The sequence below is a fragment of the Triturus cristatus genome, chromosome 1_1, assembly GCF_964204655.1.
Source record: "Triturus cristatus chromosome 1_1, aTriCri1.1, whole genome shotgun sequence".
In the NCBI taxonomy this organism is placed as follows: domain Eukaryota; kingdom Metazoa; phylum Chordata; class Amphibia; order Caudata; family Salamandridae; genus Triturus; species Triturus cristatus.
Window position 1 is genome coordinate 677,662,861 of NC_140579.1, and position 27,548 is coordinate 677,690,408.

Genomic DNA, 27,548 nt, shown 5'->3' on the forward strand with positions numbered 1-27,548 from the left:
GAGTCGACATGGCAGTTAGCAAACTGCGCACAGGCACTGCAGTGGGAGGAATGAGACATCTTTTCATGGCTACCCATGTGGATGGCACAATCACTGCTGCAGGCCCACTAGTAGTATTTGATTTACCAGCCCCAGCACACCCAGTGCCCTTTACTTGGGACTAACCAGTTAATCAAAATATGCCATATAAAAACAATTTACACAGAGAGCATATGCACTTTAGTACTGATTAGCAGTGGTAAAGTGCCCAGAGTCCTAAAACCAACAACAGCGGGTCCGGGAAAAAAATAGGAGGAAGAAGCAAAAAGTTTGAGGATAACCCTGCAAAAAGGGCCAAGTCCAACAACCCTCTTTCTGCTCCCCTTTACTAGATCCTTCCATTAATACTTTCTCTTGCCCTGCAAGGTTCTGCTTTGGGCGCCTTAAGGGGTTATCTTTCTTCCATTTCGGTCTTTCTGCAGTTGTGAGATCAGCCATGCCTGTTCTAATCCCCTGTTGTAAGTAGGTTTTTGAAAGATCTTAAACATATGTTTCCACCTTATCCCTTAAGCGTGCATCAGTGGGAACTCAATCTAGTACTCATATTCCTGATGTTTGCTCCTTTTTGAGCCACTACACAACTATCCTCTCAGGCTTCTTACCAGCAAGACGGCCTTCCTAGTGGCGATAAAAACTGACCGGAGGGTCAGTGAGCTCCAGGCTTTGTCATCTAAGCCTCTGTACCTAACCATTTACCCAGACAAGCTGGTTCTTCGTGCTAGAACTTCCTTTCTGCTGAAAGTTATTACTCCCTTTCATGTAGGTCAGTCCATCACCCTCCCTACCTTGTATACTCCGCTGCATCCCTCTAAGGAAGAGGAGCGACTCCATCAACTGGACCCAAAGAGAGAGGAGGAGTTTTACCTTGACTGCAGGGAAGAGTTCTGGGTGGACAACCAACTGTTAGTGGAGTTTGTCTGAGCCAAGAATGGGAAGGCTGTGCAATAACTGACCTTCTCCCAATGGCTCATGCTCTGAATTACAATTTGCTAGGCACTGGCTATGGAGCAACCCCCTGCGGGCTTGCACGCTCATTCCACTATAGCTAAGGCTGCGACCACTCCCTTAGCATGTGCAGTTCTGGTTCTGGACATCTATCAGGCAGCAACGTGGGCTTCTCTGCACACGCTTACCAAGCACTATTGCCTGGACTACTTTGCCCGTTCAATCCTACAGGACTTTTTAGTGTGAAAAGGTTTGTGAACAAATACATTTACTGAAAAGGTACGAAAAGATACCAATATGTTATAAGATAGGGCAGAATTTTCCATTTTAATAATAAAATAAAAAATGCTAACAATTCCTCAAAGGAACTGTATAGGATATTAAACAGCCTAATGAAGACAGCCAATTGTTCGACAGGCCCTCCTCCTTCTGTTAGTCGCTGTGATATGTTTGCAAATGCTTTTTCTAATAAAGTAATACATATCTTAAACTCCCTGGCAAAAATGGCAGTACCGAGCCCCACCGTTTTTAGAGATTCAGTGACTACAGCACAAATAAATTATTTTCCCGCCTTAAACAGGAAAGATACAGAAGAGATTCAAGCTTCTATAAAATCAGGCTTATCACTAGCTCCTGCCCCACCAGACTTTTTGATAAAAGGCAGCAATTCAATCTTACCAATGCTTACAGACCTCCTTAGCAATTCCCTGGTCAGTGGCAATGTCCCTCCTACATGGAAATAGGCCATGTTGAAACCCTTACTTAAGAAGCCTGCTGCTGATCGTCGTTCGACCGAAAATTACAGACCGATCTCCCTACTTCCTATAGCAAGTAAAGTATTGGAGAAACATGCCAATAAGCACATTTCCAGCTTTTTATAAAAACATTCAATCCTCCATCCCACGCAAATGGGCTTTAGACCATGGAGCAGCACTTAGACCGCTCTGCTAATAGCTACACAGGAACTCCAGACCATTTTGAACCGAGGTGGCTCAGCAGCTATGCTTATACTCGATCTCAGTGCAGCCTTGACACTATTTCAAACCCTTTTCTCATTCAAAAGATGAAGGAAGCTGGAATTACAGACACTGCCCATAACTGGCTTGCAGCTTTCTTGGAAAATAGAAGCTTCCAGGTCTGCAAAGAATCCCTCTTTTCTGCCACTAATCGCATTGGCTACTGCATTTTACAGGGCTCTTCCCTAAGCCTCATTCTTTTAGTTTATATGGGCTCCCCCTGGCAGAGATAGTGCAGGTACACAACGTTCCACTTGTGTCGTATGTTGACGACACACATTTTATTATAGCTCTCACTCCAGAAACAGGGCAGGCATCCTTACAATTAAATTATTGCCTAAAGCAGGTCTTGGACGGCATTTCAGACAACAGTCTTAAGCGCAACGGTGGAAAAACAGAGGTGCTGGTCTATGGTAACAACCCCTCAAGGTGGAATGAACTAGCATGGCCAGATTCCTCTGGAGAACGCCCACAACCCTCCCAGGCAGTGAAATGTTTAGGTTTTTGGCTGGACAATAAATTGACAATGGAAGCAAAGAAATTGTCAGCAATATGTTTTGGATTGTTGAGAACTCTAAGTAAAGTTATTCAATGGCTCCCTCTAACATCGAGCATAGTGGTCATACAGGGGCTGATCAACTCTTGTCTTGATTATGGAAACTCCCTCTTTTTGGAAAGCCCCAAGTATGTTATAAGACAACTGCAGGTCGGCCAGAATGTTGTTGCACAAACACTTCACACACTCCTGAAACAGCCGCTCGAGCCTTATTTAGCCTGCACTGTTTTCCGGTGCAAAAAAGCATCTGTTTTAAATCTTTGTGTATGGCCCATCAGGCAATACATGAAAATCGCCCCCTTATTCGGCAACTTCTTATCTCTCACATTCCTATGAGGCACCTACGATATGGAAATTTAAATTTGCTGACAGTACCACAGATCAAAAAGGTGAGATGTGGAGGATGGTCTTTTACATTTCTAGTTCCCAACTCTGGAAACCACCTTCAGGAAACTCCTGAAAATACATCTGTTCGAGGCATATGAGCTGCAGATCACACACTATGCATAGATCGCCATTTGGTGTTGGGCCCGATGTTTGCACTTGTTTTGGTCTTGGAAAAGTCTTTGGAAGTCACGAGATAGGCGACTCCTCCTTTGGATGATAGTGCGCATGTGTGAGAAAGTGCCATCTTTCTTGCATGGTATGCCCCCACTTTTTGCTGAATTGCTGATGTACTTTGACTGAGTGTGCCCTGGGCTCCTGCCAATCAGGTACCCAGGGCCTATGATCCTTCCCTAAAACTGTGTTGAAGCCTAAACCCAATTGGCATCTCTGGCCACATGTCAGCCCCTGGTAAATGGTACACTAGGTACCCAGGGCCTTGTGACCAGAGAAGGCCCCTAAGGGCTGCAGCACTTATTGTGCCACCCTTAGAGGCCCTGTACCCTGACACACACACACACACACACACACACACACACACACACACACACACACACACTGCCCTTGCAGGCTGAGTGCAGAACAAAACAGAGTCGACATAGCACACATCCCTGTGTGCCATGCCCACAACACACACTGCCCTGGCTTACATCAGCCACCCCTCTAGCTGGGTGCCCTATGTCAGTGGTGTGGGTACAGGTGCATGAGCCCTGTGCCCCTACAGTAACCAGGTCCATTCCTGGGCACTGTAAGTGCAGTGATGACATTTAAGAGTATATGGTGCTGGGAGATCGTCAACACGAACTCCACAGCACCATGATGGCTACACTGAAGACTGAAGTTTGGTATCAAACTTCTCAGCACATTAAACCCGCACTGATGCCAGTGTGGAATTTAATGTACAATGCACGACAGAGGGCATCTTAGAGATGCCCCCTGAACCTAACCTACAATCCACGTCTTGTCTGAGGGTCTGCCTAGGCTGCCACACAGCAGACATGTTGCTGGACCCCTGCGTAGAGAGCCATCCTCTCTCCTGGGCCTGCAAAAATGCACATCCTGGGCGAGATGCTAGGTCTCCTCCCCCAGGATGGGCAGGGGAAGCTTCAAAGGCATGCCGCCTTTGTGAGCTTCTCCAGGCCACTTGCTGTACTCAGCAACTGGCCCCTACTGGTTCTGACCTCCACTCTGGCGGGAAGACTGGCAGGAAACCCCAAGGAAGGAAAGGGGGTGTGCCAGCCTCTGCCAACCCCACCCCTCAGCTGGGGGAGGCGAGGTGAAGCACATCTGCGGGCTCTCGCCGTCTCGAAAATGGGAAGCCCTGCCCAATCAGGACTAGGCTACTGCCCCCCTCCCACAGGAGAGTGGCAGGCTAGGGGTGTGTGACCCACCCCAGGGAGGGGACCAATTGGTCCCTGCCCTTTACCTACCTGTAACGCCCCTAAATTCAGTATTTAGGGGCACCCTGAAGCTTCCTTCCTCATATCCAGATTCCGAAACAATAAAGAAGAACAAGGAACAAGAAGACCTGCCATGCAGCTGCTAACAAGAGGAAGACACCAACTGATTTGGCCCCAGCCCTATCGGCCTGTCGACCCTCGAACCTGCTCCTGCTAAACCCCGGCATCTCCAGTGGTCAGCAACCTCAAAAACCCCGGAGGACCTGACTGCCTTGAGACTCTAACTACCTGGGACTCCCACGAGCAGTGGTACTCCTCAAAGCAAGTAACTGACCCCTGGCATCAGCCAGGAACCGCGAACCCTGCATTCTGCACCGGCCAAGCCTGGCCTGTGCTGGAGTGAACAAAAACCACGAGGACGTCCCCCCGGCGACTGTGACCCCGAATCCAGCACCCCAGGACCCACCTCGACGCTTCTGACGACGCCTGCAGCCTCAGAACCAGGGACCCCTACAACCGCGACCAGCAGAGGGTAAGATTTCCCGACACCAAAAGGCACCCCTGCACCCGGTGCCCTATGGCCCCCTGTGCCCAACTCCTGGGTGCCTACCTATCCTCCAACTACCCAACTTGCCTCTTGAAGTGGTGGTCGCACCTGAAGAATCTTCGTCCCCGAGCTTGCAACCTTTGTTCGTTCTTGATCTTCTCCATTGAAATCCATTGAGCGGCAACGGCTCAAAAGCACCCTGCACCCAGCCGCCCCTGGCAGTGCATCCTCTACTCTAATCGACTTCCCCATTTGCCCTGAGCAAGTGACCAGGAGCCCAGCTCCCACAGCCGCGTGGCCTGCTAGCCAGCAGCCACCAATCAAAGGCCCCCTGCCTCCCATAGGATAACATTGGGCCTAACACACTCTGCACCCGGCTGCCCCTGTGCCGCTGAGGGTGTAACAACTGTACTTACCTGACCCTGGGAGACCCCTGAGTCTATGCCCAGAACTTTAACTCTGCCAGTCGAGTACTTACCCAAAAGCCGATAATTCACTTTTCTTCCATAGGGTAACATTGACTGGTTTCACTTGGGAATTCTTCTAAGTGTCGAGTTTTGAAACTTTAAAATATTCACCTAAAATCAGCTGAATAACAAAAACAAAATTACTCACCTGTTATCAGGAGAGATCCTAGTGCTGGATCTTGGTGCCCAGTACTGACCCTGAAAAGCAATTACAACTGTACTTACCGCTAACTTGATTTTCCTCCATCAGATAACATTGCCTGGTTTTCACCAGAAATTCTTGTGTCGATTTCTGAAACTTACAAATATTCCTTAAAAATCGCCTGTATAACAAAAACGATTTCTTCAACTGTTTACAGGAGATGCCCCAGTGCCGGATCCAGGATCCAACACTGAGTTAGAAAAAGTAACCATAACCCCACTTACCTGCTAAGTGAATTTCCTCCCATATGATAACATTGGTGATTCTATGTGAAAAAGTTTCTAAGTGTCAACTTTTAAAATACAATAATATTCCTTAAAAATCATAACTGTAACCAAAGTTTTTACTCGACTGTTTACAGGAGATGTCTCAGGACTGAATCTAGGATCCAGTCCTGTGGTAAGAAAAGTAATCCAAAAAGTAATCTATTGCATTTAACTAGAAATTCCCATTGAGCTCAATGTATAATTGTGTTTGAAATTGTGTTTAAAATTGTGTTGCCTATTGCAACAACTGTATCTATTGCAGTCAAAAGTCTATTGCCTATTGAAAGTATTTGTCTAAAGCATCTCATTCTGAGAAAGTATATTTTGATACCTATTGTTGGTTCTAAAATATAACAAGCATATATTTTTATATACAAACCATTGGCCTAGAGTTCAGTTGAGTGTGAGACCATTTGCTGACTGATTGTGTACAACAAATGCTTTACACTGTCCTCTGATACTGCCTTACTGCTCGACCAAGCTACCACTTTAGAGAGTAAGGTTATATCTAACTTTAACCTCTGCCAAACCTCTGGGGACTGTGGACTCTGTGCACACTGTACCTATTTGGGAACAGTATATACAGAGCCACTTTCTTACAGCACGGGCATCGGCTCCGTCTTCAGATTGTTTTTTCCCACCATCGGGCTCGGCTGTGTTTCTCGCGCTCCAGTTCGGTACCATTACCGATCCTACTTTCGACGCGCAATCCTTCACCGGTAATGTTTTCGATCGCGATCCCTAGTCGTCACGCATCTCATCAACATCGAACTCCTCGATTCCGGTCGTCGACGAAGGCCTTCGGGCCTACCTGGGCCTTGACTTTTGGCTCATGGAAAGGACTCCATTCAAGAAGTGTCCTCAATGTGGTTCGAAGTTCCCCCACACAGATCTGCATGAGGTGTGTAACCTCTGCCTCTTCCCGGAGCACGAGGCCAGAGACTGTCCAGCTTGTGCCTCTTTCCGCTCCAAAAAGATTATTCGAGATCGTCAAGCTCGACGAACAATGGTTCGCTCGTCGACATCCATCCCGACGACATCTTCCACGAGGGTGTCGATGTTCCAGAGTAAGTGCAGGCCGAAGAAGGACTCGTCAGCGCCTCCGAAGCCGATGACTCCGATATCGAGGAAATCACTCCTGGGCAGCGGGTCGTAAGTAGAGACGTCGACCCAGACCCTCTCCCCCCCACCACCGAAAAAGGCTTCGGTCACGTCTTCACCTTCGGGCTCAGGTGCATACCGAGAAAGCGCTTCTCACGCCCCACCTTCGGGCCCGGCAAAGAAGCCAACAACTAAGCCTTCCGGCCACTCGAGCTCGAGTCAGCCTACCGTCGGTGCCGAAACTCAAACGGCACCCAAAAAGAAACCATTGTTTTCCGCCTCGGTGCCGACTTCTGTCTCCACATCCACGCACTCTGCACCGAAATCGTCTACAACCAACCCCTCGACTCTGAAGAAAACATCGGAACCTAGCAAAAAGCCACTCCTGAAAGGTTCACACACTCAACCTTCGGAACCGAAAAAGCCACCGGAACCGAAAAAACAACCGGGCACGCACGCTCCTACAGAGACTTTAAAACCGCACGGTTTCAAGCCTAAAGAGCACAAACCCGCCTCGGAGTCAGTGCCGCGCAAGTCTTCGGAACCGAAAAAATCTGCACCGAAAGAACAGCCTCCAACAGAAGAGCTTTTTAAACCGGACCCCACCCAAAAAACTCTAAGAGATCCAAAGACTGGTCAACTCATTCTTAGCTCCAATAAACGACCACTGGAAACGACTACACCGGCTCCACCACCTAAAAAGAGAGATATTGCAACATCTCCTCTCAGGATCTCTTCTCCACCTCCTCCTCCTCCGCCGCCGCCTCCTCCTCCGCCTCCTCTGCCTCCACCTCCTCCTCCGTCTCCCCCATCACACTACTCTCCTACACCATCTCCTCCACCAGTGGACAATGATGATACCTCTGATCACATGGGGGACGATGCAGACGATGAGCCAGTAGGGGATCCTAGCCCACCTTCTACCCCAGACCCCTGGGATGATTATAACACACCAGATGTCCCCAACGTGTGACAGGACGACATCTATCCCTCTAGACCTTCCCCTCCAGAGGATACCATGGGTTTCAACCAGCTAGTCCACAGATCTGAACAATAACACGGGGTCGACTTACACACAGATTTCTTAATGGATACTTTTGATATCTCACAAAAGTCCACCTCTATCCTACCTATGTTGAAAGGGGTAATTAAACACGCACCAGAGGTGTTTAAAGATCCTGTTAGGGCTAGAGTTATTAACCCCAGAATTGAAAAGAAATATAAAGCTGCCCCAGCAGACCCAGCATACATCAAGGGCCACATACCGTTAGACTCCTTGGTAGTATCCAATGCCAGAAAGAGGGCTAATTCTCAAACCTCAGAAAATGCTCCACCTCCCGTCAAAGAGTCTAAACTCTTAGACGCCTCTGGTAAGCGCACAGCGTCACAAGCAGCTAACATATGGTGTATCGCCAACACTCAAGCTTTGTTAGCGAGGTATGATAGGGCTCATTATGACTAGCTAGAGACCCTACTACAGCATCTTCCAGAAAAATATAAAACTAAGGCTAATGGCCTAATACAGGAGAGTCAGCTTATTACCAACACCTCCATCCGCTGCGCTCTAGACGTAGCAGACACCGCCTCACGAGCTATCAACACAAGTGTCCTGCTGTGTAGACATGCTTGGCTACGCATTTCAGGTTTCAAACCTGAAGTCCAGACTGCCATTCTTAATCAGCCATTTGACCAGCAACACTTGTTCAGACCTACCGTGGATTCATCTCTAGAACAGATGAAGAAAGACACTGACACGGCTAAATCAATGGGAGCCTTGCAATCGCAAGCTCCCAGACATTCCTTTCGTCGCTTCTCTTACAGGGTCACCTCCAGAGGCTACTCCTCAGATAACCCATCTACATCTTACAAAACTCCCACCCAAACTACATTCACCAGAGGTTACCAAAGAGGAGGCAAGGGCAGAGGCAAGACCAACAATACCCACTCTGCCTCCACCACTACCCAATGACTTCTCTCCCCTCCCCCCAGACCATTCCACTCCGGTTGGGGGAAGATTGCTACAGTTCCTTCCTGTCTGGAACATCACCACCACAGACAGGTGGGTGAGACAAATAGTTCAGTCAGGTTACTGTCTAGAACTCACATCTACCCCCCCAAACACTTATCGCTGATAAAGCAGGAGGTAATCTCCCTCCTACAAAAACATGCAATAGAACCAGTTCCCCTGCATCAGCAAAACACAGTTTACTCCCTGTACTTTCTCCTTCCAAAGAATGACGGTTCTCTGAGACCTATACTAGACCTCAGACCCCTAAACCTGTACATACACTCAGACCGTTTTCACATAGTCACACTTCAACAGATCCTTCCTTTTCTCTCACAAGGCGACTTCCTTACCACTTTAGATCTCAAGGACGCCTACTTTCATATTCCTATTCACATCTCTCACAGAAAATATCTCAGGTTTGTAGTGGACGGTCAACACTACCAATTCAAGGTACTCCCTTTCGAAGTCTCCACAGCACCCAGAGTATTCACCAAATGTCTGGCAGTAGTCGCAGCTCATCTAAGAAGACCGCACATTCACGTCTACCCCGTATTTGGACGATTAGCTCATAAAAGCCAACTCATACAATCAGTGTGTACATCACACTCACACCACAATCCAGCTACTCCACGACTTGGGTTTCACAGTAAACCACGCAAAGTCTCACCTACAACCGTCCCACATACAACAGTAGCTAGGTGCCACAATAGACACCTCAAAAGCACTTGCATATCCCAGTCCAGCCAGGATGGCAAGCATACAAGCCCTCATAACCAAATTTCAGCCACAACACTCTTCCAGCTCGAGTGTTCATGCAACTCATAGGGATGATGGCCTCTTGCATAATTATAGTACCTCACGCAAGACTCCAGATGCGCCCTTTGCAGGAATGCTTAGCATGTCAGTGGAACCAGGCTCAGGGTCAGCTGACAGATTTGGTGTTGTTGGACGGTCGCACTCATCGCTCTCTGCAATGGTGGAACGCCAAGAACCTTTCCAAAGGACGACGTTCATCGAGCCAGTTCCACAGATTGTGCTAACAGCGGGCGCATCGCTCTCCGGCTGGGGAGCTCATCTATTACATCACACCATGCAGAGCAGGTGGACTCCTCGCCAAAAGATACTCCACATTAATCACCGGGAATTACTAGCCATATTCCTGGCCTTAGAGTCATTCCAAAAACACATATCAGGCAAGGCTGTCCTAGTCCGCACCGACAACATGACAGCCATGTACTACATACAGAAGCAAGGCGGGACACACTCCCTACAGCTTTCGCAACCGGCGCAAAGCATATGGAGATGGGTTATTCCTCAAGACATTTTTCTCCTAGCCCAACATGTCCCTGGAGTCCAGAAAAATATAGCAGATCTGTTAAGTCGTCAAACGCAACAGATTCACGAGTGGGAACTTCATCCACAAGTTCTTCAACTGTTTTTCCACATGTGGGGGCAACCAGAGATAGATCTCTTCGCCACACACGAAAACGCCAAATGACCAAGCTTCGCCGCCAGGTACCCACACCCATTGTCCAAAGGCAATGCGATATGGATGAATTGGTCAGGCAGATTTGCTTACGCTTTTCCGTCTCTCCAACTCATTCCACTGGTCGTGCGCAAACTGCACTGACTCTCATCCTAGTTGCTCCAACATGGGCCAGACAACCGTGTTACACCACATTACTGGAACTATCTGTAGTCTCTCACCAAAAACTACACCTCTCCCCACGTCTCTTAACCCAGAACCGTGGAGAGATCAGACACCCGGACCCATCACAGCTCAACCTAGCGATCTGGCTCCTGAGGTCCTAGAATTTGGTTACCTTAACCTTCCCTCTGACTGTATGAATGTTATCAGAGAGGCTAGATGCCCCACCACTAGAGCCTGCTATGCAGCTAAGTGGTAAGGATTCATGCTATATTGTCACAACATCAATCCTTTAGATGTGTCTATTCAACACACCATATGTTATCTACTGCATCTCCACAGGTGTAACTTAACATACACATCTATTAGATTACACCTCGCTGCCATAGCAGCCTATTTACAAAATAGACAACACCTGTCACTATTCAGAGTACCTGCCATCAAAACGTTTATGGAAAGCCTCAAAAGAATAATTCCTCCCAGGGTTCCACCATCACCTGTGTGGAATTTGAACATTGTTCTCACAAGACTAATGGGCCCTCCATTCAAACCTCTGCACAAATGCGAGCTACAATTTCTAACATGGAAAGTCGCTTTCCTAGTGTCCATTACTTCCCTTAGAAGAGTCAGTGAGCTACAGGCACTCACTATCCAAGAACCATTTGTACAACTATATCATAACAAAGTGGTTCTCAGAACTAATCCAAAATTCCTTCCTAAAGTTATTTGTCCCTTCCATCTCAACCAGTCTGTAGAACTGCCAGTATTTTTCTCGCAACCACAGACAGTCGCAGAAAGAACTCTTCACACTCTCGATGTTAAAAGAGCACTGCTTTATTATATTGAAAGAACAAAACATTTTTGCAAGACTAAACAACTTTTCGTGTCATTCTCACCACCACATAAAGGCAACCCCATATCAAAGTCTGGGAAAGCAAGGTGGATTGTCAAATGCATACAAATTTGCTATCACAAAGCAAAACGTACATTATCTGTTCCTCCTAAAGCCCACTCTACACGAAAGATAGGGGCTTTAATGGCATTTTTAGGGAACATTCCCTTAGATGACATCTGCAAAGCAGCTACATGGTCTACACCGTACACATTCACAAAGCACTATTGTGTAGATGTGCAATCTAAACAGCAAGCTACTGTGTGCCAGGCTGTACTCAAAACACTATTTCAAACTACTGCAACAGATACTGGTGGTCGCCGCTAGGGATGGGTACTGCTATACAATCTATGCATAGTGTGTGATCTGCAGCTCATATGCCTCGAACGGAAAATGCTACTTACCAGTATGCATCTGTTCTTGGCATGTAGAGCTGCAGATCCACACACTCCCACCCACCTCCCCGGCTACCTTTATCTGTTCCAGTACTATCTTATTTAGATACAGCATACATGGGCATCTTATCTGTTTCTCACAGAACTCCATCATTTCCCTGCTGGCAAAAACAATCTGAAGATGGAGCCGATGCCCATGCGCTCGGTCACCCAAAGGAGGAGTCACCTATCTCGTGACTTCCAAAGACTTTTCCAAGACAAAAACAAGTACAAACATCTGGGCCCAACACCAGATGGCGATCTATGCATAATTTGTGGATCTGCAGCTCTACATGCCAAGAACAGATGCATACTGGTAAGTAGCATTTTCCTTTTTAAATGTCTGCCTTGTCGGATCCTCTAAATAAGTCAAGGAACCGGCGAGTGTGTCTGTCTCAGCGCTGGAAAGCCCATATGGGTAATAGTGTGCTATACAAAAACACTTGAACTAAACTGAACAGACCTGCCTCCAGGGAGGTATTGCTTGGGTACCTATTCTAAGGTAAGAAATCTGCGGCTAGAAGTCTCTAGTCTTACATACCTTCGGTAACGCCTTGTCTGGTAGAACTCTAGCTAGCTGCAGATTCCTTACCGATCCACCCATCCTCCACACTCTGCAAACAGATTTCTAGGTTCAAGGCTGTTTTTCTTTCAGGGCCCTACTTTTCCACATCAGTGGTTAGTGTTCTTCGTGGTTCTGCACTCCTGGTGTGAAAAGTTGCGAAAAGAATCTGATAATTGTATTCTGTAAACTTCTTGAAACAATATTTTACTATTTTGTTATTCTCATTATTCTTGTTAAATGTATCTAAGATCAGAAAGCACTGACCCGATTTGAGTTATTTTGTAAGGAACGTGAGCTACTGGTAAACGTGGATAAAACTAAATGTATGGTGTTGCACAAACACAAATTTATCAAGTCAAGGGTTGTTATGAATAACGAGCCATTGGATCAAACAGATTTATTTACATACCTTGGAGTAAACATTGGCCGTAAACTAGACTGGAAGCCCCAGATAGAAATAATGGCGCTTAAGCATTCCCAGCTTGCAGGAGTGATTTTGAAAGAACACAGGCTTTCCCAGACAAAGCCTAATGGCCCTGCACTTAAGATATACAATACCAAGGTTATGGCTTCTATCCTGTACGGGGCGGAACTTTGGGGTTTTGAAAATCTGTCCTCACTAGCCCAGGCCCAAAAAAGTTTGAGAGGTTTGGTTGGCCTCCCTCAAAGTACACCTCTTATCCCTTTATCTTCCGACCTGGGGTCCCACTCCCTGACTGAGGTTCCTAGGTTTAGACCATTGGCCTACTGGAGAAGACTTTGGTCTACCCCAGAATTAGCCCACTATGCCCTAGCTCTCAAAGACATCAGAGAAGCCTATACCTCTCATAAGATCAGATGGTTACAACATGTGAAAAGCTCCCTGTTGAATGTGGGCATGAGGCATCTATGGGAAGATCCGGTACACAATACTTTTCCCCCCAAAAAAGCTTTTAAAGAAGCGTACTGGGCTATGATTAGATCTGGTAACTTGAGCCATTCTAACTCATCATCTTTGACCAGTACCTTCTTGGATCACAAGCTGGAACCTCTATATGAAGACTTTTGGGACTTTATAACCAAGCCCATTGACAGGAAACGTTACTTTCAGTTCCGGATAGGAACTTTGCCGACCAAAGTCTTCACCAAAACCTGGCACCATTCCCAAGATAGCAAATGCCCACTCTGTCAGAGTATGGATGAAACAATCCCTCACATATTATTTGTATGTCCAGCATATAGTTCTCCACGGAGCAAATGGCTCAAACCAATCTGTCTGAATCTGGGCACTAGGTGGAGTGCTACTGCTCTACGATTATTGAAGACCAGCACACAAGAGGCAATTGTGATTGCTATAGCGAAGTTTTTAGGATGGGTGTGGAGAATTAGACATAAGATTGAAAGCAAGCCGACTGCGACAGTGCTTAGTCAGACTCTGTCTTCTGCTTAGCTCTCTAGTCCGGTTACAAATCACCTATCATACTTTTTACCAGCATTGGGACCCGCTGTTACAGAGTATTCCATGAATTGTTTTTTAGCTTGTACTGATTCTTATTTTTTATTGTAAAAGGGGAAAAAACCTAATTAGACTTTTTTATAGATATATAAATTGTTTGTCTTTCAATCTGTTCTATTATATTTCTACATATGGTCTTTGTTGAGAAATGGATTTTATACATGCACTTTTTGATGATGTTAATATTTATTGTCTTTTATGATCAGTGCGGTCGAAATAAAGACTAATAAACTAAAGGAATCTAAGAACAAATTTATAATTTACTACCGGGCAGAAACTGCAGAATGACTTGCAGAACATCACACTTTATTCAGTTTTCAAAATGAAAAAGCTTTAAATTCAATGATCTATACAATTTCATCTAACTTGGACTTTCTTGAAGGAGGCCTTGAGAACAATGTGTACATAGTCCTCCATGATATCTCCTTCTGGTGAATACTTCTAACCACCTATTCCTCACATTTAGAACATCCCCTGGAGCCAAACTGGATCAGGAGAAATCTTCCAGCAATTATCATTTGTGTTGATATGTGGCATTGTATGTCTCTATGGAGACTCCGTACTGCCCCGGAATGTGCTAGGAATTAATGCCCCCTCTGAAGACGACCTGGGTTCAAACTGTGCTGTGATTGAAGAAAGTAGATGTTGTTCCCTGATCCGCAAGAGATGTATTTGTGCTGCTTGGGCTCCGGGCAGGATGTTGTGCGACATGTGTGCCTCATGAACCCCAGAGTGATTTGGGATCGAGAGGCAAAGCTCTACATCGCAGAGTACAAGAAAAAGACGAGGTTCAAGCATATGTGCTGCTCCAGGTCGAAGGTCCAGCCCCAGTCTCAAAGCCACTCTGGTGAAAAATCCACATCCCAGTCAGTATTCTGGCTAGTCGAAGTCTAGTCATAAGTGCAAGAAAGCCTAGCTGAACTCAACCCCATTCCATCATTCAAAGTCTAACAAGGAGTATGGAGCATATTCTCTAATATCTCCTGCATCTGAACCGATCTTGCAGTTGGAGTTGTCATGCTCCGAATTTCCTAAGCCATCATCGACCCCGCAGCAGATAATTGACTTTATGGAGGCCATTCTAAGGATCTTTGGTGTATATCTGGCATCCTCTGGCACTCATTTGTGCCCTGTAGAGCCGCAGGGTACCAAATAGCCCTTCTGGCTGCAGACCAACCCTCGATACAGACTGCACTGTGCTGAATCTAACGCTGACTTCTACTCTGGCACCAGCGTCCATGCTGGTTCCTTCCTTGTTGGTCGACAATCCAATTCCGATCCCTTACCTTAAACCTACATTGGCCTGATCCAGGCCATGTCGCACTATGAAATTACGAAGACACAAGCGCTGGTTATGCAACCGGATTCCAATCGAATACTGCCTCCCGATACGTGCACTTTCTTTTTTATTGACCCAGTGGAAGAAGCACCCTATGCCCTCAAGTCGTTAATTATGAGGAGGAGAGAGTCAGGTTCCTTTTCCCTCACTAGAGTGGGGATTTAGATTTACTATGTGAACAAACACTGAGGAAACAGGAATGAATGTGAAATACAAAATGAGCCTTTTGCTTAGGTACAGAAGTGTTCCTTCTCATATCAGTTTTCCTGATCAGCTATAGAGCACTGCGGAGATCTGACATTGTTTCAGAGTGTATCAGCTGCTAATGACCTCTATAAACTTAAGGGCATAGAGGCTTATTCACAAGCCCCCTGCGCTGCCGGTCCGTCACGTTTCCCATGTTAAAAGTGATGCACTGATGGTTCAAGGGCCTGGTAAATAAGCCCCATAGTGTTTATTCCTCCATATGTTGGGGAGCTTCTTGTATAGAGCAATGTGGTTATGAATGTCTTGAACTATTTGGGGCATATTTACAAGCACATTGCACCATAGGAACATCACTTTTTTGACGTTTCTGTGACTCAGTGCCCTGCTCCATATTTACAAGGTGGCATTAAGCCACTCAATGTGGCTTAACGCGACCTTGTAAATATGCCCCTTATTGCAGCAGTCCGCTGCGGCAAGGGGTGGGCAATGGATGTTTCTGTGGGCATTACACTGCAACACCCATTGCTTTTTGATGATGCCCCCTATTTACAAGGGTGGCGTAAATATGGGGCATCACCAAAAATAAGACACGGGAAAACCTGGTCTTAAACAGGCACAACTAGGATAAATCATTAATTTCTCCTAATTTTTTGTTGTTTCTATGTGTACTGCATTCTGCTGCACAGATAGAAAGAGCTAATTGCCATCAGTGATTGTACATGTGCGTGAAGGTGTCCCTTCCTGCACATAAACAATCATTAAAAAATTATGTTTTGCAACTTAATTCTGCAGCACACATAGAAGTTACAAATCGCCATTAATGATTGTTCATGTACAGGCAGGGACACCTTCCTGCACATGAACAATCATCCGCTGCAACACAGGCACCCTTGCACTATGGTGCTAGGGTGCCTGTGTTGGCGCTAGGCAGCTAAATTTAGCGCTAGCGCCAGGGCAAACGCAGTGGTGTGATGCATTCTTGTAAATATGGCACATCCCTGCGTTTTTAAACTGTCAGGGCGTGGCTTAACATCGCGCTCCAGCAGTTTCTTGTGACTATCTCCCTTGGTCTCTCAACCAGCAAAAGAAAAGTTCAACAACAAAAGAGTGCAACCAACAAAGGAAGATCTAGCAAGAGGAATCACTATGATTTAAAAGAACCCTCACTCACCAACCTAGTTGGTGACATGCTTCATCATTGGTTCCCACCAGAGAGGCCGAGTGCCTCTCTGGTGTGCTACGACACCTGATTACAGCGGGGCAGGTCTTTAGGTCTCGCCAAGCGAGGCAGCGCGAAGCGCTGTCGCTAGCGAGGTCTATTGTTGTTGACTTGCCTCGGGTGTCGGAAGGGGGACAGGACATGTGCACGAGCATAAAAGGATTGCAATTGTGAATGCATTTGTGAACGCGTACAACGGCGATAGATTAACTTGCAGGAGAGGGGATGTGCACGTGTACAGCTGGCGCCGCGTTTACGCGCCCCCGGCTACCTTGTTCTGATTCGTTTTCAGAGCCAATGTGTACCTCACTGTAGAAAAACGTATCTTCTACTGAATGTTCTAATTCCCATTTATAAGAGATGACTTCTTGCCTGCTTAGTTTGCCTACTTGTATATTTTATTCTAGCACGGATTGTGCAGAGAGAGATACATCACTCTTAATTTCCCATTGCCAAGTCACTTTCATGTGGTAATGTTGAGTGTGAGCATGATCTCAGCCTCCCTTGTCTGATTAGATAGAATACTGTGTAATATCCACATGACTGGTCTGGAATCTCGACCTCCGTTCGGGAAGATAGAATGAAGAGAACGAGGGCCGGGATTCCAAAGGAGTCAGCTGGATGTGGAGGTGTCCCCTTCTTGATGAGAGAACCTCAACCCGAACTGTTTAATAAATATATTATAACTTACGTGTGGCGGTTTAAGTTATTGAAGATACGGCACTGGCGATGAGTGGGATTGAGGAGGGGATGCCTGCGCAGATTGTGGAAGTCGCCGTGGCAGCATAGAGGTAGCGCAGTGACACCGTGGTGGCTGTTTTTTCTGGCGGCATGGAGTATTGCACGCTGTGACAGCACAGTGACTGTGGTATTTGAAGGCAGCGGTGGGAGAGTCTCGTTGGTGCTGACTTCAGGGTCAGGTTTGGGCAGGCAATCAAAGTGGACAGGCGGCGGGGCACACGCACTATCGCGAGCCATTGCACGGGAGCGAGCATCTAATGCAACGACGTTGCCGACAATGAGAAATAAAGAAAAGTGACGCAGCACCGTGCCGTGGCGGCCATTTTACAGCGTAGGGCAAGATCTCTAATTAAGCATTGAGATCACGCTGTAGTTACATCGTTGAGACTTTTTCAAGTGGAAATTTGTTACAGCAACAATTTATGCGAATTACCAACAGTTATTTACACACTTGGAACAAGGAATTAAAGAATGAATGATAATCTTGCACCATAATACAGAACCAGTATAATCAATATATATATATTATTTTTTCTTTCTTGCCTACGTAAGACAGGATTTGACCCTACATTTATTTTAGTTAGTGGGTTATATTAATTTTAAGACTATGGAAGGAATCCATGCCCCAGCACCTTTTCTGTCTGATCCTGGTGAACCTGTTCAGGAGTGGGAACAATGGAGAGAAGGGGTTGAAGCCTATCTGGAGGCAATTGAAGGATACATTTACTGAAATTGGCTATTTTAAAACATTATTTAGGGTCGGAAGGAAGAAGAATTCTACTACATTTGCCAAAAAGTATTCCAGATGATGAAAGCGAAGATGACTCTGATGTTTATGAAATGGCTATTCAGCAATTGGAGCTACAATATAAAACAAGCATTAAAAATGCAATAGGTCTTGCCTTTGATTAAGTTAAAGCCATTTGCTTTGCTAATGGTATTGTATAGCAAAGCAAATGGCTTTAACTTAATGAAAGGCAAGACCTATTGCATTTTTAATGCTTGTTTGAATGTGTAGCGTGAGTGCAATAAGTGAGTGATAAAAAGGTGGTTAAAAAATGCCTTTGTTTTATCCAGGAAAAATTTGAATGGTGGAAAACTAGGCTCCGTTAAAAACAAGTGCATCGGATGTTTCAATAACTGGCTTTAATTGACCAGATACATCCTAATGTGAAAAGAAACAATTGGTCAACATGTTTCTGCTTCTTAGTGTATTTAGTGAAGCATTCATCAGGACCAGCACACCACGGCGGTATGCGCACGCTAAGGCGCACCCTAACCTGTGGTGGAATAAACGAATAAACTCAGTTAACGGGCAGCCTTCAGGATTTCTGAAAGCCGTAGGTATTTGTTGAAACAAAGAAACATACAGACAAGACAAGACAAAACAAGTCACAAGACACATAATACATTGAAATACGCGTACTTGGAAATGTTTCCTGAGTGATCACACTCATGCTGTTGTTTGTAGTGCTCTTCAAGGTGCAGCAATGTGAATCGTTGCTAGCAAGCTATAGTGAAACATTTGTGACGGTGACATGTTGCTTTAGCACTACCACATTGTGCCATTCAAATGCTCTGATGGCGTGCTCATTTATTTGTATGGCACCAGACCATTGATTCAAAGAAGCAGGCATCAATTCCTGCATGTTTGCACTGGCGTTACCAGCAGAAGACTATTAAAAACCAAAGAACATGACTACCCACACAAAACAAGAGAAATGGTAAAACTCGTGGGGTTGGTGGATTAGGCAGACTATGAGCATGGTTGGGGAAATGCAGGTTTAAAATCATGGTTAAAAAATACATAGGGCTTACGTGAATTATTGAGTAACTTCACTACATGAGTCCTGGTGGGGGGTGGGACTTATAGTCACACTCTGTAGGGGTTAGAAAAAGTGTAACTTTTACTTAAACACATCATAGTCACAGCGTTACCTTGGTCCGTTGATCTGCTCAAAATGACACTCACTTCGTCAAAATCAGACGCCTGTATGACACCTGCATACTCCCTTCCATGGACCCCAAAGATGCCAAGGGGTCTCTCGGAAGTATTTAAAGGAAGTATCCGACGGGAAGCGGGTTGTGCGCGTCGCGCATCCGTGTCACATGACGTGCTGACGCTCAGATCACGTGATTACGTGATGCGTGTGTGTTAGCGCTGCAGTAAAAGACTGCAACGCTCATTTTATGGCTAGGTACAGGGGAGAGTCAAAATCAACCAACCTTTATTGGGACAGCGGCGCGCATTCAAGCCACTGTCAAATTTCAATAATCAGTCTTCAAAAAGAATTGTGGGCTAATTCAGAAAAATCACCCTGTATAGATTTTTATGGCCTAAGACAAAGTTTACTGTAGGGTTAACTACAAAGAAAGCCGGAAATAAAACAGGCCTTTTGAAAACGTCAAGCCCCATACAGGCAGCTGCCAAAATCTCAAACTGTAGTGTTGATGTAAAACTATTAGGGTGCGATGGAAACGCCACCCTTTTAGGTTATACTCGGCACAAGGTGAGGAAAGGAACCGTCCAATCAACATCAGGAGTCATGCTTCAAAGGTGATGCATGAGTCTTGTGTAAGCTCCTATTAGTGTATTCCCAAATGAAGATGGTCCCCGTGGTAAATGTTATTCATAGTATTTTGGGGGCAAAATTTATATACACATATCTGGTCCCTCCCAAGCTCAACGGGAAATTAGGTTTAGTGAGGAGCAGTGGAACAATGTTGTTCCTATTGGAAGTGGCTAAACCTGGACTTTCTACATTAAGTAATGGGCTTGTAAGGCAGGGACCCACAGGAAATAGATATTTTTGAGTATTTTAGAGTATTTTTGAGTATCAGCGCCTCATCACTGAACCTCAAGGAATATTATCATTAAGTCCATTCACATGTGTAGAGAGGCGATAGATCCATTGTTGTTCCTTCTCGAACAGCATTTGTTCCCCGGTTTGATTTGCTCAATAACAGTCCAGCGCAAATCGTTGGTAGTATGGTTTGTCTGCAAAAAATGTTCAGTCAGCTTGGTGGTGTTCTTTTTACACCGGATATTACTCCGGTGTTCGCAGACCCGTTGTTTTATTTTTCGAGTGGTCATGCCCACATATCTTGAGCCACATGGGCATGGGATTAAGTACACCACATTCATCGAATTACAATTCGTGTGCGAACGTTGTGTCCATGTTTTGCCGCTCTCCAATTCTAGTGTTTTTGTAGGTGTGGTCAGGTGGCAGACGCTACACGACCGCAGGGAAAATGACCTGTGACTCTGGGTAGACCCCAGGCATTGAGCACTAAAGGGTCATCGTCGCTGTTTATTTTTCTGGGTCGTGTATGCACTGATGCGTCCTTAATACTCCTTGCCTTCTTAAAAGAGAACAGAGATTTTTCCCATTTTATGTTGTTGCTTTCAAGGATTCGCCAGTATTTTCTGATGGATTTTGTAATGGCGTTAGATGCAACACTATACGTAGTAACACATGTAAGTAGAATTTCTTCAGTATTTTGGGGTGTATCCTCCAGGAGGGCCTCCCTGGGTTGATTTCTTGCTCTTTTACAGCTCCTCTTAAGGATCCTCTCTGGGTAGCCTCGCTTTTGTAGTTTTTTTGTCAGTTCATCAGATTGTGAGCGATAATCCTTCACCTTACTGCAGTTATGCCTTATGTTAAGATATTGCCAGTAAGGGAGATTTTCCCGCAGAGGTCTCGGGTGGAAACTAGAGAAGGCCAACAGGTTGTTCTTAGCTGTGGGCTTATAATGGGTTTTCGCGAGTAGTCTTCCTTCTGATTTCATTATAACCACATCTAGAAAGATCATCTCTTCTCTATGGAAAGAATTTGTGAACCTCAGGTTGGAATCACTGGTGTTAATCCAATCAAAGAATTCCATCAGTGTGCATTCAGGTCCTTGCCAGATGACAAAGACGTCATCTATATATCTCTTCCAAAAGGATATATAGGACGTGTACGGATTGTCTGTTGTCACTATGTGCTTGCACTCAAAGTCGTGGACATAAAGTCCAGCAACGCTCGGGGGAAAGTACTGCCCATTAATGTTCCTGTGGACTGAAGGTACAGGTCACCCCTGTATTCGAAACAGTTTTGCTTGAGTGCTAGGATAGGCACATTCAATGACAAACTGCTTGGGTGTCTGGAAATTTCAAGTAACTGCATTTAGGGCCTCACTGAGGACCCGAATAGTATCATCCTGGGGAATACTGGTGTAAAGACTCTCGATATCCAGAGAGACCAGTATAGTCGAGTCATTGTCCACTCTGAGATCTTGCAGAAGAGCCAAAAGGCTTTTGGTGTCTTTCAGATAAGTGGAGGTCCTTTGGATGAGGGGTTTTAGAAATAAATCACAATACTTTGAAAAAGGCTGCAATAAAGAACCAATGCCTGAAACGATTCGGTGGTGGTGTTCTGTTCTTATGGATTTTTGGCAAAGTGTAAAAATATGGGATGGTACCATCACCTCTTGTTAGGAAGTCAGCCTCATGTTTAGTGATGTATCCATTAGCCTCCGAGCATTCGACCAAGTTGGTAATCGTGGCCTTTAGTTGGGGAGAAGGATCTTTGGGTAGCGGGGTGTAGTTTCTGCGGTCATCTAAGAGGCGCCTGCACTCATTGTCATAATCAGTGGCGTCCTGGATAACCACACCTCCACCCTTGTCTGCTGATTGTATGACAATGGAGGTATTGGACTGTAGGGATTGCAGAGCTTGAAATTCCACTGCACTCATGTTCTTAAACACTCCTGTTTCTTGAAAGGCTTCCACATCGTTAAACACTGCCTGGTCAAAAGCGCTCATCTCTGCTGGGACCGTGTGTGGTGGAGTAAATGTAGATTTTGGTCACAACCCTGTGTCGCTGGGGCAGTCAGGTGCCTCAATAGGTTTTTGTTTCTCAAAAAAGAATTTCAGTTTTAATTTCCTAAAAAAATCCACCTGCTCGCAGTGCAGGCGAAAGCGGTCTAGGCGTGCTGTTGGAACAAAGCCTAGCCCCTTTTCTAAAACAATGCATTCCGTGTGCGTCAGGCTCACAGAGGAGAGATTGGTGACTAGACTCTGATTGCTGGTTCCCGCTTGTTGGTCCCGGGATTTACTGCGTGTGTTGTCCCCCACGTCTCCTCCCACGGCCTCTCCGGCCTCTCTTTAAAAAAGGAGGTCGGTATGTGTTCTGTGGGTACGGTGGTATTGGCATAAAAGTAGGGTTCCAGCCCATCATTGGGAACTGGTGTTGTTGAAACTGATTGTGAAAGCCAACGGCCCCCGGGGTAGGAAAAGGTGGCCAATTCTGGTGGTAGTGATGTTGTCTATTTCTACCCCCTCCCCGCTGTCTGGGTCTATAACTACCCCCACTTGACCCACTAGTTGTGGATGCATCATCATCTGATGCATAACAGTAGTTTGTGTTTCTAGGTAGGGGTGTGTAGTCAGGGTTGGCATAGGGATAGACTTTCGTTAATGCAAAGTGTTTCAGATCTTTGGGAAATTTTTGGGCCTTGGACTGGGTGAGGTTCTCTTTATACTCATTGACCTCTTTGTTCAGTTCCTCAAGTTTCTTTTTGTACCCTGTCAATGTCGGTGTGAAATGGGTTTCTGTGAGTTGGATTTCCACCATCATTGCCTCAGGTAGTCTTAGGGCTGTTTTTTGATAATAAGGACCAGCCAGTTGCAGGTGCAGTGCCACGCAATCTGCGCCCACTCCTTCCTAAACACTGGATCCTCTAAGAAAATTCGAGGGGCGTTGGTAACCAGCAAACCTTTTGGCGCCACATTATTCCGCAGGTATTCTGTTAATATTGTGCCATGCAGAATGGTCCGCATGCGGTTATGTTTTTGCTCTGTCAACTTATCCCATTCTGTAGTCTGGGATATTGTCTGTGCTATTGAGGGGTCAGACAAAAAGAGGGGTCTGCCAGAAGGGCATCCACCGCTTCATCTGTGTATGAGAGCCTTGTATTTTCCATGCTGCTGCCAAAAAAGTGTAGTCAGACGTTCGGTATTGAGAGTAAAAAACTCTTGCAGCTGTGCGCTGCCTAAATGTAGGTAAACAGCAGGAGAGCGAGGGAAAGTAACTGAAGCCACTCTTAATTCCCTTAAACAATATAAGTTCAACAATAAAAAAGAGTGCAACCAACAAAGGAAGAGCTAGCAAGAGGAATCGCTATGATTTAAAAGAACCTCACTCACCAACCTAGTGGGTGACACGCTTCATCATTGGGTTCCCACCAGAGAGGCAGAGTGCCTCTCTGGTGTGCTACGACACCTGATTACAGCGGGGCAGGTTTTTTGAATGTGTAGTGTGAGTGAAACAAGTGAGTGATAAAAGAGTGGTTAAAAAATGCCTTTGTTTTATCCAGAAACATTTTTAAGGGTAGAAAACTAGGCACTGTTAAAAACAAGTGTGTCGGATGTTTCAATAACTGGCTTTAATTGACCAGATACATACTAATGTGAAAAGAAACAATTTGTCAACATGTTTCTTCTTCTTAGTGTATTTATTGAAGCATTCATCAGGACCAGCACACCACACCGGTATGCGCACGCTAAGGCGCACCCTAACCTGTGGTGGAATAAACCGAATAAACTCGTGGTTAACGGGCAGCCTTTAGGATTTCTGAAATCCGTAGGTATCTGTTGAAACAAAGAAACATACAGACAAGACAAAACAAGTCACAAGGCACATAATACATTGAAATACGCGTACTTGCAAATGTTTCCTGGGTGATCAAAGTCATGCGGTTGTTTGTAGTGCTCTTCAAGGTGCAGCAATATGAATCGTTGCTAGCAAGCTATAGTGAAACATTTGTGACGATGACATGTGTTACTTTAGCACTACCCCGTTGTGCTATTCAAGTGCTCTGATTGCATGCTCATTTATTTGTATGGCACCAGACCATTGATTCAAAGAAGCAGGCATCAATTCCTGCATGTTTGCACAGGCGTTACCGGCAGAAGACTATTAAAAACCAAAGAACATGACTTCCCACACAAAACACGAGAAATGGCAAAACTCGTTGGGTTGGTGGATAAGGCAGACTATGAGCATGGTTGGGGAAACACAGGCTTAAAATCATGGATAAAAAATACATAGGGCTTACGTGAAGTATTGAGTAACCTCACTACATGAGTCCTGGTGGGGGGCGGGACTTATAGTCACACTCTGTAGGGGTTAGAAAAAGTGTAACGTTTAGTTAAACACATCATAGTCACAGCGTTACTTTAGTCCGTTGATCTGCTCAAAATAATACTCGCTTCATCAAAATCAGTCGCCCGTATGACACCTGCATACTCCCTTCCATGGACCCCGAAGATGCCGAGGGGTCTGTGTCGGAAGTATTTAAAGGATTTATCCGACCGAGAAGCCGGTTGTGCGCGTCGCGCATCCGTGTCATATGATGTACTGACGCTCAGATCACGTGCTGCGTGTGTGTTAGCACTGCAGTAAAAGACTTCAACGCTCACTTTACAGCTGCTCTCAACCAGCATCCAGGGTTGCCAGATTGGGCTAGTTCTCGCACAATTGGGCGATAGTTTGCCCGATTGTGCGAGGAAAAATAGTGTTGTGCGGGCTACCGAAACTTGAGCTAGATTCCGCCCAGTGTGCAGCGGATTCAAGGCTTTGTGCGGCGCCACCGCGCTGCAGCCCATGGTTGCCTTGCATGCCACACCTCTTTCCTAATTTTAGGTGCGTCTGTGGCTCTGTGCCGTGCGGCCCCTGCTCACAAGTAACACCAGCAGGGCCATAAATCTTTGCGGGCGGGAAGCTTCTTTCCAATGAGGGTCCTGCAAGACCTGCAGTGACCTCTGACCTGCCTTCTAGTTCGTTTGACCCAATCCTGGGTCAGGTCAGTTCAATGATGAGCTTGTCAGGCACATTAACGGCCCGCCCCATGCGCGTGCAGCAGCAGCCGGTATGGTGACATAGGAGGTTCCAGCTGTAGGGCTTAGTGTAGTTGGGAAAGAGCCGGGGCAGAGGGGTGATGAACACACTGGGCAATAAGAGGGATGACTGGGGCGTCAGATGAACACAGGGAGTGGAACACGGGGGCAGGAAGGGGTGATGAAAATACATGGCAAGGAGAGGGGTGAGAACAGAGGGGTGCAGGGGGCAGCGAGGAGTGGCAGTTGAGCGCAGAGTGGAAAACGGGACAGGAAGCAGAGATGTAAACACAAAACCAAGGAGAGGGCGAGAACAGAGGGTGGCAGATGTGTGCACTGAGAAGTGGAGCACAGGGGGCAAAAAAGGGCAAGATAACACCAGGCAAGGAAAAGGAATAGAACAGAGGGTAATAGGGGAGGCGAGGAGTGGCAGATGAGCACACAGAGTGCAACACTGGGGGCAGGAAGGGGTGATGAAAACGCAGGGCAAAAAAAGGGATGACGAGGGGTGAGGGGGCAGATGAGCACACAGAGTGGAACACAGGACGTTATCATTAAAATACAGGGCAAGGAGGGGATACGAACAGAAGGATGCTGGGGTGACATATGTGTGCACATAGGAGTGGAACACGGGGGCTGCAAGGGGTGATGAAGTCAAGGAGAGGGCTGAGAACAAAGAAATGCTGGGGCGTTTATAAGTGGCATATGAGTACACAGGAACAGTAGGGAGTGATAACAAAACACAGGACAATGAGAGGGATGCCAGGGCGGCAGAGGAGCACACAGAGGGGTGGGATACAGGGGGTCAGGAAGGGGTGAGGGAAACACACACAGGGACGGAGACGCAGAGCAGCACTGGGAGGGGAACAGAAGGCACAGAGAGTAAGTAGGGGCAGAAGAGAAAAGAGTAGGTGGAGTGAGGTGTTTTCTACTTGCATTATACCAGCGTGCATATTCCCCTGACGCCATTCCTCAATGACACTCAACAATAACATTGATGATTGTAAAACATAGGCTTAGGCACCGCCCACGGTATGAAATACTTGTTTATTGGCAGGGCAGACTCCTTTTAATGCACTCATGCCTCAGCAGCCTGCCTGGTTCTGTCACTGGTCAGCACGTGACTAGCACCAGACAGGATCACAAGAGTAAAATCATGTAGAATGTGAGTAGATTGTGGGCAAACGTTCATTTTACAGTAGGATCAGGTGCTCTGCAGCAGTTCTTTTAAAGTTTGTCCTTACTCAAATCAGTGTAATTTCTTTTGTTTTATCTGTTTCCATGTACTTAATTTCTTGATTTTGTTCTAAGTGTCACTCTTAGTGTAATACCATTAGTAGTTGTATGTCATTCATAAGTACTCTGAAACCTTGAAAATGGCTCACCTAAGCACTCTTAAAACGTGGCCACTATGTAGTCTATTTTCCATATCGGATAGTGTCCTTCCATTGCTGGTGCTTTGAAATAGTTTTAAGATCTTCATGGAGTTTCTTGTTGCTGGAAAGGCTGAAATTTCTGATGTTTATATGTTTCCCTCATCTTCTTCACTTGATTTTTGTTCATGAGAAAGTGTCACTCATAGTCGTTGAATGTCACTCATAATTACACCAAAAATTTGAAAATGTCACACTTAAGCAATCTGAAACCTTGGCAGCTATGAATCGCCTGCAGGCAACTTCGTACCATTTTTCTTTGCCTTCATACCATTTTTCTTTGATCAGGCCACAAGACTTCATGTTACCTCGCTGCGCACACAGAACCGTGTTAGCTGTGTGAAACAAGCATTGGAATTCAATTGTTCTCACATTTGTTTGAGGTGGGGCTATTGGCAATGTGAATGTCCAAATGTAATTCGTCCATACTTCGTTGTTAGTGTCTGTAGTTCCTAGCTTATTTGGGAGGTTTGTAAAGCATGCAGACCTTCATTTGAGGTTTATGTTTTGTATTAAGTTTGGCACACTTTAAAAATCGTGCTCCTTTCACATTGTGATGAGTTTGTGGGTTAAAATACCCTTTCCTGTAAGCAGAAGGGTCATAAGGTAGGTAGGTTCTTCCAACCACTGTGGCCCGTGAGATGGGCGCACTCATGGAGGAAAGGCTTCTCACCCCTAATTGGAGTGAAGTAGGCCTCTCACACCCACGGGCCCTGGTGGCACTGCACCTACTGCACTAATGATAGTATACATCTTTAAGGC

At 45.9% G+C, this 27,548-nt stretch overlaps 1 protein-coding gene and 1 long non-coding RNA gene across 10 annotated transcripts in view; one reads left to right on the top strand and one right to left on the bottom strand.

Moving 5' to 3' along the window:
- Positions 1-19,593, bottom strand: part of LOC146870872 (uncharacterized) — an 85,886-nt gene extending 66,293 nt beyond the window's left edge. Inside the window, exon 1 of the long non-coding RNA XR_014979787.1 lies at positions 19,410-19,593. This is a non-coding gene — a long non-coding RNA (uncharacterized LOC146870872). The remainder of the gene's footprint in view (positions 1-19,409) is intronic.
- LOC146870867 (SWI/SNF-related matrix-associated actin-dependent regulator of chromatin subfamily D member 2-like) overlaps positions 1-27,548 on the top strand; it is a 1,426,174-nt gene that overhangs the window by 1,386,627 nt on the left and 11,999 nt on the right. The gene's annotated exons all lie outside the window — the stretch shown is intronic.